Below are 12,150 nucleotides of genomic sequence, written 5' to 3' on the forward strand. Positions count from 1 at the left end.
TCCTGCACATGGTTTATCTGCAAAGCGGGAGTGGGGGTGGGGTGCGGGTGGTGGCAGGGACCATGCCCTCCTCACCAAGCTGGGGCAAAACAATGTCTATCAGGGTTTTTAAGCTTGTGCTTTCTTGGACTCTCGACATGGTTCCCTGCCTGTGAAGATTTTTGCCCTGTTTTACTTTTCACTGGTTTATTATGATTATTATTGAAACCATATGGATACTGATATGCTTTTAGAAGATACCACTCCCCTCCGCCTCCCTGGCTGCTTCCACAATCCTGCTGCAATTGGAATCTCTGTGCTGAGAGTAAGAAAGAAAGAACATGTGAGAAGCAGCCAGCACAGCACCCAACAGAGTGAATTCCTAGAAATGCTACCCTGACCCTCGCTGACCCTGACCCACGGCTTCTGCTGTCCTTGTCACACGCACCTGGCTCCCTGCCGGCCACTGGGGTCACTGCTGATCCCTGTTCCTCCTCGCTCGACGGGTGCCTGCCTCGCTGAGCCCAGCTGCCCCAGGCTTTAGCATGAGCGTGGCAGCCTGCATCTCACTGCGAGGGCCAGGCTGGCAGGTGGGAGAGGCTGGGAGGGGTCAAGTTCTGCAGACCTCTTACATTGTTTCTCCCACACTCTCTCCCCTCTCCAGCCAGAGGGTGGGCCATTTTTCCAGTTCCCTTTACAGCTGACATACACTTCTAGCACAGACTGGGTACCACAGAAACGCTCGCTGCGCTGCAGCAAACAAAACAAACAGGCGTCCACAGCCTGCTCCGCGCCACCGCTCCGCTCCGGTATGGAGGGATCCCGCCGTAGTGCGGCTGCCGGGAAAAGCTGTAGATGTGGATAGATTCTTAAATATTCCGGCAAATTGTTTGCTTTTTTTTTGCCTGAATATTATGTGAAAATGATTCGTTGATTTGGCATGTCAGAGTAAAATTAAATTTTTTTCTTTCTCAGGCAAAATCAGTCATCATAAGAACGTAGGGTCTCACAAAGATGCTATGCAGAACGAGTCTGGGCACCATTTGTGAGGCCTTTGATGTTTTTCTCTCTTGGAAAAGAGATGCTTGCCTGCCACCCACGGCTCATGATGGCACAGACTGGCCCCTCTCCCCGCACTGCCGAGAGAGCTCCTACGGGTTCCGATGCTGCAGGACGCTAGTGCTTCCCCGCCTACTTAAGAGGAAATGAGCAGGCTCTTTTCCGGAACAACGCTTCCAAATTAGGAAGTATTTTGTCAGCATGGTGGGTGGAAGGGAGAGGGACGGGCAGAAGCCGAGGAAGCGCTTCCCAACAGGGGACAGGCCCGGACTCCCTGCCTCTCTGGCAGCCTGGGTCTCCTTCAGAGGCCAGGTCCCTGCCACCACGTCTGCCTCCTCTGGGTCCTGGAATGCTGACTTGCTGTCTGCCTGGTTCTCTGTCTCTTACAGAGCAAGGCCTCTGCTTACTAAATATCATGAAGTCCTGCCCATTCGAAAGGGAGGGTTAGGCTCGGATTCTTGCCAGGTTCCACCCAGTGCCTTCCTTCCGGGCTGTGTGGGCTCTCTGGCTGTCTCCTCTACTCTCTTCTCTGTCCCTCAATTTCTCACTCACCCTTGTTTTCTCTTTTCCTTCTACACTGTGTCTCTTTTGTTCTTTCTTCACATTTGCTGAAGGCTTCCTCTGCGGTAGCTGTGAGCAGGAGTGGCACACAACTACAGTAAATAGGCGCACACGAGTCCCTACGCAGGGGACCGGGAGCCTCTCCCTTTCTCCCTCCCTATTTAAAATGTGTGGTTTCCACATGTTCTTTAAGCCCACAGGAGGCCTTCAGCGTGCACTCCCAGCTTCATTTCACTACCATCAATAACTTCCATTCTGCCTCTTTAAATGCTTAGCGGAGATTCTGGTACGCTGCGCACATTTTTAAAATGGCTTGTTGAACGATGAACAACTGAATGAAAGAATGAATGAATGGTGATAGCAGCTGACGGTGCTGAGCACTGGCGATGTGTCAGCCATTTCAAACACATCTGTGCAGACGCCTCTTCCACCCCAGTCCCCACACGAACACCTTATCAGACGACCCGGGGTCCAGAGGCTGAAGCATGTGGCTGCGCAGACCAAATCCCTTGAGCCCCAAGACCACTACTGGGACAGTGGCCTTAATTTCTCTGCTGGAAAACATGCCTGCCAAGCCAGAGGCTGCTTGGGGTTCTATCTATCTATCTATATCATCTATCTATCTCTATTCTATGTATCATCTATCTATGGATTTATATCTATCATCTATGTATCTGTATCTATCATGTATCTATCTCTATGTATCATCTATCTCTATCTATTCTATGTATGTATTATCTATCTATCGTACCTATCATCTATCTGTATTATCTATCTAATGTATCACCTATCATCTATCTATCTAATCTATCTATCTATCTCTATTATATCTATCTAATCTATCTATATTATATCTATCTATCTAATCTATCATCTATCTATTCTACATATCATCTATCTATATCATCTATCTGTATTATCTATCTAATCTATTATCTATCTATATCATCTATCTATCTATCTATCACCTATCTATCTAATCTATCTAATCTATCATCTATCTATCTATCTTTATCATCTGTCTGTCTATCTATCTATCCATCTGTCTATTTGTCTGTCTATAATATGAGAGAAAGTAGGAGACAGCGTGAGCACGCACCTTGGCCCGTGCCTCTGAGGAAGTCCACGTCACTCTGGCAATCTAACAAATCCACCTGAGCTCCAGCCCAGCCCTCCCCCACTCCTCCGGCCAGGGCTTTAAAGACCTGAGCCATTTCCACACGGCATCTGTTTCCTCAGAACACCGGTCTTCAACAAAGGCATGGGAAAGGGCGGAGAGAGCACGGGACAGTTCTGGAACTCAGGTGATCAGCTGAAGGGTCTTAGATTGGAGATAACGTTGGGACAGAGAGATGAGCCCATGTGAACTTAGATGAGACTTGACGCATGCGTCTCTATCCCACTGCCGGGACCTTTGAAAGGCCAACTCTGTGCCTTTCAAGCGGAGTCATGCTTTAACCAGTCCTTAAAGATAAGAGCCGCGACACGGCCTGTGAGCTCCCAGGGTCCAAGCAGAGACGCCGCAGGAAAGCAAAATCAGCAAAGCCTCAGTGAGGCCTTTCGGGAAACTCAGTTCCTGCTTCTTCTCCGAGACCTTCACTTTGATTGAATTTAACATATTTGTTTTTTGTTAATTACTACAGGAAAGCTGGGATGAATTTTGAAATACAGGATTGAGGGTAAAAGGGGATTTGAAAAGCCAGAAGGGGACTTCCACTTACAAAAAAGAAGGATTTTTCTGGCAGGTACCCACAGAGTGAGGGGCAGGGGCTGTGCCTGACCTTGAAGGGCTGGGTGTTAAAGTCTTGGGAGGAGTTCAGAGTGAGAGGCAGGAGCTGGATCGTCTGTGTTCTATTTTGTAAACCTCCTGTGGGAGACCTCGTGGGGCAGTGACCTAGTGAGGAAGAAGTGGCGCAGGGGAGGACGGGAGGACACGTGGTTTGGGTGGAATGCAGGTGGTAGCGCGGCTTTCCCATCACCCTGTTTTGTTATTGCTGTTGTTCAGAAGTATTTACTTAAAGCAAGATCAGAAAGATGCTTAAGGTTCATCATCTTCAAATTAATCCACCTCTACCAGAACTATGATGAGACCTAGACTACCATCACGCTTCCCCTGGGGACTGGGCTCATCCCTCACCCCCACGTGGGGCTGGTCGTGACACAGGCAAGGCCAGACACTCCTAGCCATAGCTGGGAAGAAGGTGAGAGGTTGTGCACGGCTTTCTCAGGCCTCAGCCCCCAGGATCCCTCTGTATAAATGATGCTGGTCTTCTCTTAACCCTTCAGCCCTTGGGGTGCAGGTGGGGAGGACAGCCTCACCCCAGGGACCCACCCACAGCTGGTGGAGGTAAGGGATGGGGTCCAGGGGGGGCTCTGAAGCTACAGATCTGATGAAGTTTTTTCGTTTTTTTTTTTTTTTTTTTTTGAGACGGAGTTTCGCTCTTGTTACCCAGGCTGGAGTGCAATGGCGTGATCTCGGCTCACCGCAACCTCCGCCTCCTGGGTTCAGGCAATTCTCCTGCCTCAGCCTCCTGAGTAGCTGGGATTAGAGGCGTGGGCCACCATGCCCAGCTAATTTTTTGTATTAGTAGAGACGAGGTTTCACCATGTTGACCAGGATGGTCTCGATCTCTTGACCTTGTGATCCACCCGCCTCAGCCTCCCAAAGTGCTGGGATTACAGGCTTGAGCCACTGCGCCAGGCCATGATGAAGTTTTTAAGCAGAGTGGTCACCAGGAGAAGCTACCACTGCTGTCCCTGGACTTCAGCTCTCAGAGCATCCAAGGTTTTGAGCTCCCCCAAAATGGAAGAGTTTGTTGCTCAACCCACTTTCCTCCCTTCCCAGGTGGGTATAGAGTAAGCGCTGGACCTTGGAAGAGGCAGGAAAGTGTCAGAATGTCCTATTCCCAGACAGAAACGGTGCAGCACAGGTGCCCTGCTGTGCAGGGAGGGAGGGCTGCTGGGACCCCTGTCCTGGGAGTCTTGCTCTGAGCCCGGGCATCAGGGCAGGCTGAGAGGCTGCACCATGGAACCAGGTCACGCGGATCAAATCCTGAGACCTTGCAAGTGATGTAAATGCTGCATGCCTCTGTTTCCCCATATGCAGAATGAGTTAATAGGAGGGTGGAATGAGTTCATGCAGAGACAGCACTTACTTAGATACCACCCATGGAGAGTCCCGCGTAGGTGCTCGTGATTGTCACCATTTTCTCCAAATGCCAAATCTATTCTCTCTTCTGCAACTCTTTTGCAGCGACCTTGAATTTGGCCACTGTCTTGCCTTTGTGATGAGGCTCCAGATGTGCCTTGTCCCCTATAAGAGATACTGGGCACCGGGTGCGGTGGCTCACGCCTGTAATGCTAGCACTTTGAGAGACCGAGGTGGATGGATCACCTGAGGTCAGGAGTTCAAGACCAGCCTGGCCATCTTGGTGAAACCTCATCTTTAAAAAAATAAATAAATAAAATAAAAAAAAAAGATACTGGAGAGGATCCAACCATCCCTCCCCAGTGTCCCTTCTCCGGTGGTTTCCTCCCTGTACTCAGCGGCTCCTGCTCAGAGAGCTGGCTCCACTTCCCCACCCTAGAGTGCCTTTACTCTCTGTTTGCAGCCACCTCGCACCTGCAGAGGCCTCCAGGACAGCGAAAGGGCCTGTCAGCCTGTTTGGTCAGCAGGACTCAGGGCTCTGGAAGGTGAGGGGTCATCTGGCTTGCTCACCACTATCTTCCCAGACCCAGGGCGCTCAGCGGACAGACCCAGTCCATTTGGCCTCGGGGTTGACCCTCCTTGCACCTTGCATGGCGGCCTCAGGACAGCTGCGCCTCCCGCTGTGACCTGCTTCCCTTTCTGCTCCGTATTCATTGGCAAACTTGGGGACGTAGGAAATTTTGGGATCGAGACCATCCTGGTCAACATGGTGAAACCCCACCTCGACAAAAAAATCAAAAAATTAGCTGGGCAAGGTGCCGCGTGCCTGTAATCCCAGCTACTAAGGAGGATGAGGCAGGAGAATTGCCTGAACCCGGGAGGCGGAGGTTGCGGTGGGCCGAGATCGCGCCATTGCCCTCAAGCGTGGGTAACAAGAGCCAAACTCCATCCCCAAAAAAAAAAATTAGCTGGCCGTGGTGGTGCATGCCTGTGGTTCCAGCTACTCAGGAGGCCAAGGCAGGAGAATCGCTTGAACCTGGGAGGCGGGGGTTGCAATGAGCGGAGATGGCACCACTGCACTCCAGCCTGGGAGACAGAGTAAGACTCTGTCTCAAAGAAAAAAATAAAAAGTCCGGGCGTGGTGGATTACGCCTGTAATCCCAGCACTTTGGGAGGCCGAGGCGGGTGGAGCACAATGTGAAGAGATTGAGACCATCCTGGTCAACATGGTGAAACCCCGTCTCTACTAAAAATATGAAAAACTAGCTGGGCACGGTGGCGCGTGCCTGTAATCCCAGCTACTCAGGGGGCTGAGGCAAGAGAATTGCCTGAACCCGGGAGGCGGAGGCTGCGGTGAGCCGAGATCGCGTCATTGCACTGCAGTCTGGGTAACAAGAGCGAAACTCCGTCTCAAAAACAAAAGGAATAAATTAGCTGGCCATGGTGTTGCATGCCTGTGGTTCCAGCTACTCAGGAGGCCAAGGCAGGAGAATCGCTTGAACCTGGGAGGTGGCGGTTGCAATGAGCTGAGATCACACCACTGTACTCCAGCCTGGGGTACAGAGTAAGACTCTGTCTCAAAAAAAAAAAAGGCCAAGGGTCGTGGCTCACGCCTGTAATCCCAGCACTTTGGGAGGCGTTGTCCGGTGGATCACGAGATCAAGAGATCGAGACCATCGTGGTCAACGTGGTGAAACCCCGTCTCTACAAAAAATTCAAAAAATTAGCTGGGCACGGTGGCGCGTGCCTGTAATCCCAGCTACTAAGGAGGCTGAGGCAGGAGAATTGCCTGAACCCGGGAGGCGGAGGTTGCGGTGGGTCTAGATCGCGGCTTTGCACTCCAGCCTGGGTAACAAGAGCCAAACTCCGTCTCAAAAAAAAAAAAAATTAGCTGGCCGTGGTGGTGCATGCCTGTGGTTCCAGCTACTCAGGAAGCCAAGGCAGGAGAATCGCTTGAACCTGGGAGGCAGGGGTTGCAATGAGCTGAGATCGCACCACTGCACTCCAGCCTGAAAAAAAAAAAAACAAGAGCAGAGTTTCGCTCTTGTTACCCAGGGTGGAGTCCAATGGCGCGATCTCGGCTCTTCGCAACCTCCACCTCCCGGGTTCAAGCGATTCTCCTGCCTTGGCGTCCTGAGTATCTGGAACCACAGGGATGCAGCACCATGGCCAGCTAATTTTGTTTTGTTTTGTTTTAGAGACGGAGTTTCGCTCTTGTTACCCAGGCTGGAGTGCAATGGCGCGATCTCGGCTCATCGCAACCTCCGCCTCCCGGGTTCAGGCAATTCTCCTGCCTCAGCCTCCTGAGTAGCTGGGATTACAGGCACGCACCACCGTGCCCAGCTATATTTTTTGTAGTTTTAGTAGAGACGGGGTTTCGCCATGTTGACCAGGATGGTCTCGATCTCTTGACCTCGTGATCCACCGGACAACGCCTCCCAAAGTGCTGGGATTACAGGCGTGAGCCACGACCCTTGGCCTTTTATTTTTTTGAGACAGAGTCTTACTCTGTACCCCAGGCTGCAGTACAGTGGTGTGATCTCAGCTCATTGCAACCGCCACCTCCCAGGTTCAAGCGATTCTCCTGCCTTGGCCTCCTGAGAAGCTGGAACCACAGGCATGCACCACCACGGCCAGCTAATTTATTCCTTTTGTTTTTGAGACGGAGTTTCGCTCTTGTTACCCAGACTGCAGTGCAATGACGCGATCTGGGCCCACCACAAGCTCCGCCTCCCGGGTTCAGGCAATTCTCCTGCCTCAGCCTCCTGAGTAGCTGGGATTACAGGCACGCGCCACCGTACCTAGTCAATTTTTTGTATTTTTAGTAGAGACGGGGTTTCACCATGTTGACCAGGATGGTCTCGATCTCTTGACCTCGTGATCCACCCTGCTCGGCCTTCCAAAGTGCTGGGATTACAGGCGTAAGCCACGACGCCTGGCCTTTTTTGTTGTTTTTTTTTGCGACAGAGTCTTACTCTGTCTCCCAGGCTGGAGTGCAGTGGTGCCATCTCAGCTCATTGCAAGCCCCGCCTCCCAGATTCCAGCGATTCTCCTGCCTTGGTCTCCTGAGCAGCGGAACCACAGGCATGCACCACCACGGCCAGCAATTGTTTTTTTTTTTTTTTTTTTAGACGGAGTCTTACACTGTCTCCCAGGCTGGAGTGCAGGGGTGCGATCTAAGCTCATTGCAACCCCCGCCTCCCAGGTACAAGCGATTCTCCTGCCTTGGCCACCTGAGTAGCTGCAACCACAGGCATGCACCACCATGGCCACCTAATTCTTTTTTTTTTTTTTGAGACGGAGTTTCGCTCTTGTTACCCAGACTGGAGTGCAAATGCCGCCATTTCGGCTCACCGCAAGCTCTGCCTCCCGGGTTGAGGCAATTCTCCTGCCTCAGCCTCCTGAGGAGCTGGGATTACAGGCACGCGCCACCGTGCCCAGCTAATTTTTTGTATTTTTACTAGAGACAGGTTTTCACCATGTTGACAAGGATGGTCTCGATCTCTTGACCTCGTGATCCACCCTGCTCGGCCAACCAAAATGCTGGGATTACAGGCGTGAGCCACCACGCCTGACTTTTTTGTTTTTTTGTTTTTTTTTTTTTTCAAATTAGCTGGCCGTGGTGGTGCATTCCTGTGTTTCCAGCTACTCGGGAGGCCAAGGCAGGAGAATCGCTTGTACCTGGGAGGCGGGGGTTGCAATGAGCTGAGATCGCAGCACTGCACTCCAGCCTGGGGAACAGAAGGCCAAGGGTCATGGCTCACGCCTGTAATCCCAGCAGTTTGGGAGGCCGAGGTGGGTGGATCACGAGGTCAAGAGATTGAGACCATCCTATTCAACGTGGTGAAACCGCATCTCTACCGAAAATACAAAAAATTAGCTGGGCACGGTGGTGCGTGCCTGTAATCCCAGCTACTCAGGAGGCTGAGGCAGGACAATTGCCAGAACCCGGGAGGGGGAGGTTTCGGTGAGCCGACATCGCGCCATTGCCGTCCAGCCTAGGTAACAAGAGCGAAACTACGTCTCAAAAAAAAAAAAAAAAAAAATTAGCTGGCCGTGGTGGTGCATGCCTGTGGTTCCAGCTACTCAGGAGGCCAAGGCAGGAGAATCGCTTGAACCTGGGAGGCGGGGGTTGCGGTGAGCCGAGAACGCGACATTGCACTCCAGCCGGGGTAGTAAGAGCGAAACAGGTCTCAAAAAAAAAAAAAAAAAAATTAGCCGGCCATGGTGCTGCATGCCTGTGGTTCCAGCTACTCAGGCGGCCAAGGCAGGAGAATCGCTTGAAACTGGGAGGCGGGGGTTGCGGTGGGCCGAGATCGCGCCTTTTCACTCCAGCCTGGGTAACAAGAGCCAAACTCCGTCTCAAAAAAAAAAAAATTAGCTGGCCGTGGTGGTGCATGCCTGTGGTTCCAGCTACTCAGGAGGCCAAGGCAGGAGAATCGCTTGAACCTGGCAGGCTGGGGTTGCAATGAGGTGATATCGCACCACGGCACTCCAGCCTGGGAGACAGAGAAAGACTCTGTCTAAAAAAAAAAAAAGGCTGCGCGTAGTGGCTGAGGCCTGTAATCCCAGCACCTTAGGAGGCCGAGGCGGGTGGATCACGAAGTCAAGAGATCGAGACCATCGTGGTCAACGTGGTGAAATTCCGTCTCTACAAAAAATTCAAAAAATTAGCTGGGCACGGTGGCGCGTGCCTGTAATCCCAGCTACTAAGGAGGCTGAGGCAGGAGAATTGCCTGAACCCGGGAGGCGGAGGTTGCGGTGGGCCTAGATCGCGGCTTTGCACTCCAGCCTGGGTAACAAGAGCCAAACTCCGTCTCAAAGAAAAAAAAAAATTAGCTGGCCGTGGTGGTGCATGCCTGTGGTTCCAGCTACTCAGGAAGCCAAGGCAGGAGAATCGCTTGAACCTGGGAGGCGGGAGTTGCAAGGAGCTGAGATCGCACCACTGCACTCCAGCCTGAAAAAAAAAAAACAAGAGCAGAGTTTCGCTCTTGTTACCCAGGGTGGAGTCCAATGGCGTGATCTCGGCTCTTCGCAACCTCCACCTCCCGGGTTCAAGCGATTCTCCTGCCTTGGCGTCCTGAGTATCTGGAACCACAGGGATGCAGCACCATGGCCAGCTAATTTTGTTTTGTTTTGTTTTAGAGACGGAGTTTCGCTCTTGTTACCCAGGCTGGAGTGCAATGGCGCGATCTCGCCTCATCGCAACCTCCGCCTCCCGGGTTCAGGCAATTCTCCTGCCTCAGCCTCCTGAGTAGCTGGGATTACAGGCACGCACCACCGTGCCCAGCTATATTTTTTGTAGTTTTAGTAGAGACCGGGTTTCGCCATGTTGACCAGGATGGTCTCGATCTCTTGACCTCGTGATCCACCGGACAACGCCTCCCAAAGTGCTGGGATTACAGGCGTGAGCCACGACCCTTGGCCTTTTATTTTTTTGAGACAGAGTCTTACTCTGTACCCCAGGCTGCAGTACAGTGGTGTGATCTCAGCTCATTGCAACCGCCACCTCCCAGGTTCAAGCGATTCTCCTGCCTTGGCCTCCTGAGTAGCTGGAACCACAGGCATGCACCACCACGGCCAGCTAATTTATTCCTTTTGTTTTTGAGACGGAGTTTCGCTCTTGTTACCCAGACTGCAGTGCAATGACGCGATCTGGGCCCACCACAAGCTCCGCCTCCCGGGTTCAGGCAATTCTCCTGCCTCAGCCTCCTGAGTAGCTGGGATTACAGGCACGCGCCACCGTACCTAGTCAATTTTTTGTATTTTTAGTAGAGACGGGGTTTCACCAAGTTGACCAGGATGGTCTCGATCTCTTGACCTCGTGATCCACCCTCCTCGGCCTTCCAAAGTGCCGGGATTACAGGCGTAAGCCACCACGCCTGGCCTTTTTTGTTGCTGTTTTTTGCGACAGAGTCTTACTCTGTCTCCCAGGCTGGAGTGCAGTGGTGCCATCTCAGCTCATTGCAAGCCCCGCCTCCCAGATTCCAGCGATTCTCCTGCCTTGGTCTCCTAAGCAGCGGAACCACAGGCATGCACCACCACGGCCAGCAATTTTTTTTTTTTTTTTTTGAGACGGAGTCTTACACTGTCTCCCAGGCTGGAGTGCAGGGGTGCGATCTAAGCTCATTGCAACCCCCGCCTCCCAGGTACAAGCGATTCTCCTGCCTTGGCCACCTGAGTAGCTGCAACCACAGGCATGCACCACCATGGCCACCTAATTCTTTTTTTTTTTTTTTGAGACGGAGTTTCGCTCTTGTTACCCAGACTGGAGTGCAATGCCGCCATTTCGGCTCACCGCAAGCTCTGCCTCCCGGGTTGAGGCAATTCTCCTGCCTCAGCCTCCTGAGGAGCTGGGATTACAGGCACGCGCCACCGTGCCCAGCTAATTTTTTGTATTTTTACTAGAGACAGGTTTTCACCATGTTGACAAGGATGGTCTCGATCTCTTGACCTCGTGATCCACCCTGCTCGGCCAACCAAAATGCTGGGATTACAGGCGTGAGCCACCACGCCTGGCTTTTTTGTTTTTTTGTTTTTTGTTTTTCAAATTAGCTGGCCATGGTGGTGCATTCCTGTGTTTCCAGCTACTCGGGAGGCCAAGGCAGGAGAATCGCTTGTACCTGGGAGGCGGGGGTTGCAATGAGCTGAGATCGCAGCACTGCACTCCAGCCTGGGGAACAGAAGGCCAAGGGTCATGGCTCACGCCTGTAATCCCAGCAGTTTGGGAGGCCGAGGTGGGTGGATCACGAGGTCAAGAGATTGAGACCATCCTATTCAACGTGGTGAAACCGCGTCTCTACTGAAAATACAAAAAATTAGCTGGGCACGGTGGTGCGTGCCTGTAATCCCAGCTACTCAGGAGGCTGAGGCAGGACAATTGCCAGAACCCGGGAGGGGGAGGTTTCGGTGAGCCGACATCGCGCCATTGCCGTCCAGCCTAGGTAACAAGAGCGAAACTCCGTCTCAAAAAAAAAAAAAAAAAAAATTAGCTGGCCGTGGTGGTGCATGCCTGTGGTTCCAGCTACTCAGGAGGCCAAGGCAGGAGAATCGCTTGAACCTGGGAGGCGGGGGTTGCAATGAGCGGAGATGGCACCACTGCACTCCAGCCTGGGAGACAGAGTAAGACTCTGTCTCAAAGAAAAAAATAAAAAGGCCGGGCGTGGTGGATTACGCCTGTAATCCCAGCACTTTGGGAGGCCGAGGCGGGTGGAGCACGAGGTGAAGAGATTGAGACCATCCTGGTCAACATGGTGAAACCCTGTCTCTACTAAAAATACGAAAAATTAGCTGGGCACGGTGGCGCGTGCCTGTGATCCCAGCTACTCAGGGGGCTGAGGCAAGAGAATTGCCTGAACCCGGGAGGCGGAGGTTGCGGTGAGCCGAGAACGCGACATTGCACT

This window comes from Aotus nancymaae, unplaced genomic scaffold (assembly GCF_030222135.1).
Source record: "Aotus nancymaae isolate 86718 unplaced genomic scaffold, 86718_ANA_hifiasm-v0.15.2.pri h1tg000348l, whole genome shotgun sequence".
Taxonomy (NCBI): domain Eukaryota; kingdom Metazoa; phylum Chordata; class Mammalia; order Primates; family Aotidae; genus Aotus; species Aotus nancymaae.